The sequence below is a fragment of the Ochlerotatus camptorhynchus genome, unplaced genomic scaffold (assembly GCF_037179485.1).
Source record: "Ochlerotatus camptorhynchus isolate MF236.1 unplaced genomic scaffold, CSIRO-AGI_Acam_v1.1 ptg000154l, whole genome shotgun sequence".
Classification (NCBI taxonomy): Eukaryota; Metazoa; Arthropoda; class Insecta; order Diptera; family Culicidae; genus Ochlerotatus; species Ochlerotatus camptorhynchus.
The window spans coordinates 467,856-474,452 of NW_027040644.1; the positions used below are offsets into that span (position 1 = coordinate 467,856).

Consider the following 6,597-nt stretch of genomic DNA (forward strand, 5'->3'; position numbering starts at 1 on the left):
ACCTATGCTGCTATTGCAGCGGGTAGAAATCAAAATACTAACCAACGTTCTAACGGAAATTTTGACCATTTTGACTTAGGAAGCATTACTGCCCCCAAAATGGAATTTTTACAGAATTCATTAATTGACATGATTTCTGATATGCTTAAATCTAACTCCATGTTTGATGCTATTCAAACTGGAGTAAAATTTGCAAATAATATTGTCATGACTTTAAAATTCAGTAATGGATTTTAAAGCATTAAATATTGTAAATTGGAATGCTCGATCTCTTAAAGATAATGAAGACGAGCTTTTTAACTTTTTGAGAGTTCATAACGTGCATATTGCCGTTATAACTGAAACGTTCCTTAAACCTGCCCATAAGGTTAAGAAGGACGCAAATTACTTGATTTATAGAAATGATCGTCTTGATGGACCCTGTGGTGGCGTTGCCATCATTATTCATAGACGAATCAAACATAAAATTCTTTCTTCATTTGAAACCAAAGTTTTTGAAACTTTGGGAGTTTCTGTTGAAACAAAATTTGGACAACTTACGTTTATAGCTGCCTATTTGCCATTCCAATGCGTAGGCCAGCAAAAGAATTTTCTCAAGGGTGACCTCCAGAAACTTACCCGTCATAGGTCTAAATTCTTCATTATTGGTGATTTTAATGCAAAACACCGCTCATGGAATAATGTTCAAAGCAATTCCAATGGTAATATTCTGTTTGATGATTGTTCTGCAGGTTATTACACTATTCAATATCCAAACAGCCCAACATGCTTTTCTTCTGCAAGAAATCCCTCCACTATTGATTTGGTCTTAACTGATTCATGTCAACTTTGTAGCCAATTGGTTACCCATGCTGACTTCGGTTCTGATCACCTTCCAGTAACTTTTGAAATATCCCAAGAAATAATTTCTAATCCCAACAGCTCTACTTTCAATTACCATAGAGCTAATTGGGAGCGGTATCGAACATTTATGGAATATAACTTCGATCCAAACATTCCTTTGCAAACCAAAGATGAAATTAATTATGCTCTTGAATCTCTGACTACTTCTATAGTTGAAGCAAGAGCTGCCTCAGTACCAAAATGCGAGGTTAAATTCGATTCAATTATAATAGACGATGATCTTCAGCTCTTGATCCGTCTTAAAAATGTCCGTAGGAGACAATATCAAAGAACACGCGATCCTGCCATGAAAGTTATCTGGCGGGATTTGCAAAAACAAATTAAAAAGCGATTCTCTGCCCTGAGGAACAAAACTTTTGAAAATAATATTTCTAAATTAGACCCGAGTTCCAAACCCTTTTGGAAACTCACAAAAATTTTGAAAAAACCTCAAAAGCCTATTCCAGCGCTTAAAGAAGGTGGTAAAATTTTGATCACAAATTTGGAAAAAGCTCAGAAACTTGCTAAGCAATTCGAGAGTTCCCATAATTTCAGTTTGGGTCTTACTAGTCCTATTGAGGATCAGGTTGCTCGGGATTTTCTGAATATTTTCTCTCGGGAAAATATTTTTGATGATTCCTGGGGGACTGATTTGGACGAAGTAAGGTCTATAACTAAAAATTTTCAAAATATGAAAGCTCCAGGTGATGATGGAATTTTCTATATCCTCATCAAAAAACTCCCAGAGAGTACCTTGTCTTTCTTGGTAAAATTATTTAACAGATGTTTCCATTTGGCATACTTTCCTGATAAATGGAAAAATGCAAAAGTTGTTCCAATTTTGAAGCCGGATAAAAATCCAGCTGAAGCTTCTAGCTACCGTCCAATAAGTTTGCTTTCTTCAATAAGTAAACTTTTTGAAAAGATAATTTTGAATAGAATGATGCTTCACATCAATACGAACTCAATTTTTGCAGATGAGCAGTTTGGATTTCGCCATGGGCATTCAACTACTCATCAACTCTTAAGAGTTACCAATTTAATTCGTTCAAACAAATCTGAAGGCCACTCAACTGGAGTTGCTCTTCTAGACATAGAAAAAGCATTCGACAGTGTTTGGCATGAAGGTTTGATTGCTAAATTGAAAAAGTTTAATTTTCCACTTTATATTATGAAATTAGTTCAAAATTATTTAACTGACAGAACTCTTCAAGTAAATTATCAAAATTCCAAATCTAATCGACTACCTGTTAGGGCAGGAGTTCCTCAGGGTAGCATTCTTGGGCCTATATTGTATAACATTTTCACTTCGGACCTCCCTGATTTGCCTCAGGGTTGCCACAAATCTTTGTTCGCTGATGACACAGGCATTTCCGCTAAAGGAAGAAGTCTTCGTGTTATTTGCAGCAGACTGCAGAAAAGTTTAGATATTTTCTCTTCTTATTTACAAAAATGGAAGATTTCTCCCAACGCTTCCAAAACTCAACTTATAATATTTCCACATAAGCCTAGAGCTTCGTTTTTGAAACCTAGTAGTAGTCACAATGTCACTATGAACGGAGTTCCAATTTCCTGGTCAAACCAAGTGAAATATCTTGGATTAATACTTGACCAAAAATTAACTTTTAAAGATCACATTGAGGGCATTCAAGCCAAATGTAACAAATATATAAAATGTTTGTATCCTCTTATAAACAGGAAATCCAAACTTTGCCTGACGAATAAACTTCTAATATTTAAACAAGTTTTTAGACCGGCCATGCTTTACGCTGTGCCAATATGGTCTAGTTGCTGCACTACCAGGAAAAAAGCACTTCAAAGGATTCAGAACAAAATTCTGAAAATGATTTTGAAGTTGCCTCCCTGGTACAGTACAACCGAAGTACATAGAATTTCGAATGTTGAGACTTTAGCACAAATGTCCAACAAAATAATTAATAATTTCAGGCAAAAATCGTTGCAATCCTCAATTGCAACGATTAATTCCCTTTATACTTAGATAAGATTTAGTTTTAGTTTTTAGTTTTAAAATATCAATTGTTATACTGACATGCAGGTTAAAAAACCTGTTTAAAATACTGAATTGCCAAGACATGAACAATGTAAAAACACTTAGATATATATCATAACAATTAAGGCTGGTACGTTACTGCAGTAACTGGAGCACCTAGGTTAAAATGAAATGTAATTTATTTTGAATTTGGAACAAATAAAGAGTTAAAAAAAAAAAAAAAAATAAAAAAAAAAAAAAAAAAAAAAATCGAGAGAAGAAATTGTTTACAAAAGCTGTTACGTCTTATTCCAGCTCTATCTAGATAGGTTTAAATCTAACATACCATGTACTTTAAGGCGACATTGGGGGTGTGATTTCAAAAACCAAAGTCGGTCGTGGCTTGAAAGTGGTCTTATTTTGATCCAGAGATGATGAATTTTAATTCTTAATATGCCAATCGATAGGATTTTTTCTACGAATCCGTTAAAATTAAGACCACTATTGAAAATTGCACGGATGCGCAACTGTTGCTATGAAAATCAAAATTATCACCGATTGCCTGCGAAAAGCGATTTCCCTAACACAGATTTCAAATTTGAATTCCATCCGGTCTCACCAAACGGTGTTTATTCAGTCACCGCGTGGTGAGTGGTGGTGTTCTCCAGTACACAAGCGAGCTGCAACCCGCATTAGCATCCATAGAAGGAGGAAGAAGCCGCACAGCTATTGATCGGAATCAGTAGCTCTTCGTGAGTTGCTGTGGGCCATCTATGTCAAGCGCGTCTTACTAAAGAGTATAGACAGAGAGAACCCCGCTCAAATTCCTTTTCCTACACAAAACACAAGCTCCTGCTGCAGTTGACAAATAATATTTATTATTTAAAAGTTTTACGTCACCATTGCGTACAACCCCATAGGGCTGTCCCTTGTAGTTTTTTTTTTAATTTAGGAATTTCAAGTTTTCAAATTTTTATGATTAATAAAATCAAAACCAACGATTTTTTTTAAGATTTATTGACGTAGAGTGCGGACAGCAAACTATGCTGACCCTTGGTTTATTCAGACATAACACCATTATTTCAAATTGCCTTATTACTTCCAACAATTCACTGGGTACCTTAACGAAAGTTAGTTTATAAAATTGGTTTATCAATTCAACTAAACTCACCAAATAATACACTGAACATGCATTTGATGCTATAATGCTATCCGGTGTATCTCTACTTGGTAGCCATCCCATCCATTCCCATCGAGAGTGATTGTTTACGTAAATAAACAACTCCTAGCAACACAAAACATCTAGTCTCATGATTGAAGTGTAAGTTGATTAAAAGAAAATATCAAAATATTTGCTTACAAAACGAGTTATATACAATATAAGTTTTGCGAAACTAGTACAAAGTAGTACGAGTTCAAAGTTAACAACAAAACAAATCCTTACTTTTCTCAGTGCGCCCGGACCGTGGTCAATTTCCAGTAGAATCCACTCGTCTCCTGGATTATAATTTCCGCACTTAGGCTGTTATTATTTTCGTTACCATCGATGCCCTCTCACTGAATGGCTATTTCACACACAAACCGACATTTACGTTAACGTTGTCGTTGCTGCTGCTGCTGCTGTTCTGCTTTTGCTGTTGATGTAGTTCTCTTAGGACCTACGTCTTCACTGCGACGAATGCACCTCTTACTATAAGCACACACTCTTTCGCTTCGCATCCAGAATCATCCAACCAAGACCACCGACTTCTGTCGTCGTTGCACAGCGATCAAGATGAAGCAAGATCACTGTACCGTGGATTGCATTCTCGATTCCGACGATTCATCCAATGTCGTCGTCGTCGTCGTCGTCACCACGATCAATCGGATATTCCGAACGGTTGCATAAAAATACCTGATCATGCATCCACGCACTTTCCGATGTCGAATTGGAAACCACACATACAGACACGAAAAATCAAACTTCCGAAGATTGTTTCGCTACACTTCTTTTGCTCGAATTAAGGAATTATCTCTTCTGTTTTCACTTCTATTTTTTGGTGGATTTTTCTGTTATTATTCGCAAAGCCGATCTTTGCCGGGTGGTGATTTTTCAATGAATCAAAAAAAAAAACACTCGAACAGTAAAGACACACAAGTTTCCTCTTCCGCCTGCTTAAAAATTCACTTGACTACACGCTGTTCGTTAATTTGCAACTGAACACCAACCACAAAAACACAACATACACCTTCGAAACGTTTCACTTTTCAGGTGGACACATCAGAAAAAAAGAAAACCTGAACCCGACACTTTCACGCCATAAAACAAAACTGTTCTTCGATCTTTACTCCCGGGGGTAAGAGTTCTCGTTTGGGATCACATCGAAATATCCCGAACAGTCATCTATCTGGAGCACTGGAAACAGCCCGAACGGCGAAAACAAACTGAGAACTTTACTATCGTTGCCAATTGAAGCAAACAACATAAAGAACTCCCACGACAACTGGGCACCTCGACAAACCGAACAACCGACAGTCGAGACAGACTACGGAGACACCTCCTGCGCGGTTCCGTACATGAATTCGAATGAAATCGTATATTTAGTTTCTTCTTTTCTCTGGCCTGCATTCCACAGAAAAGCGCTTTCTGTTTAGTTGCTGCAAAGCGCACAACAGTGTTTGTACAATCGATCCGCAACCTCACCAACGAACGACGTCGTCGTCGGAGAGCTGAGGTGTTGATGTTCGCAAACCCCCATATACCTACCATAGGAGCCACCACAAACAGAAACATTCTCACCTGAGCACTACTGCTATACTTACCTAGAGAGAGAGCATGAAGCGAACCTCGAAGCCAACACTACCACTGCTAAAGGAAAAAAGGTTCGAGGAGCCTTCATGAACATGAAAGCTTAGGCTGAACATGCGCTTGTGTGGTGGAGCTTTCGGCTGCTTTGGCGATGGGTGGTGCAATCGAGCTACCTGCCTGAGGTGCGTGCGGTGTGATCGAGCAGTTTGTATAGTTCCGTTGCCGTGGTTACCACGTGGTCGTCACCAAGATGTTAGTGCTGGTCAAATATTGTACATTTATAAAACGAGAACCGATTCAACGAGGCGCACTTTTAGCTCTCAGAACCCCACGGGTGCAAAGTCCGTGACGACGCTGATTTCCATACAAGCAGGTGGACACAAATATTTCCATATTTTTTTTCGAATTTTCTGGAATTTTCCTTGCTTGGTTCGATCAAAATACGATGTAAGTAAATATTTTTCATTATTTCGCGATCAACTTTTAAAACTTGTTGTTATTTTAAATTCAATGATAATATTTTGAATTCGGTTACAGCTTCAAGCTTGAATTCAACGAATAAAATCTTGGAGATAATTCGAACCAAGATAATAGACAATTGGTTTTATACAGGGTACACCGTACACCGTAGAAAAAAGTAAAGTAGAAGGGTCTGTGCCTAGGAGCACGAACGGAAGCTTGACGTAGGACCACTAGTAGACGGAACAAATGTGAACATTTAGTTCTTTTAATTGATCAATCAGTGATCAATTAACAGTGAGCATGCATAAGGGCGTAAACGCGATGATCGATTCTCTTCGTCGATTTTCTCTTTTGTTAATAACTCGCTAGAATTAACGTTTTTCGGTGCGTTTGCTGTTGCTTTTGATAGCCAATACAACCTGTTACAACTCTGCATTGAACAAAGTCTAGAAAATATTTTCGCTTAGCTGTAGCA

General features: G+C 37.6%; 1 protein-coding gene across 1 annotated transcript in view; it reads right to left on the reverse strand.

The window, feature by feature from the left end:
- The window catches only part of LOC135701297 (uncharacterized), a 207,213-nt gene extending 201,680 nt beyond the window's left edge, over positions 1–5,533 (reverse strand). Inside the window, exon 1 of the mRNA XM_065222034.1 lies at positions 4,317–5,533. The gene's annotated coding sequence lies outside the window, so the exon portion shown is untranslated. The remainder of the gene's footprint in view (positions 1–4,316) is intronic.
- Positions 5,534–6,597: the final 1,064 nt, after the last annotated feature.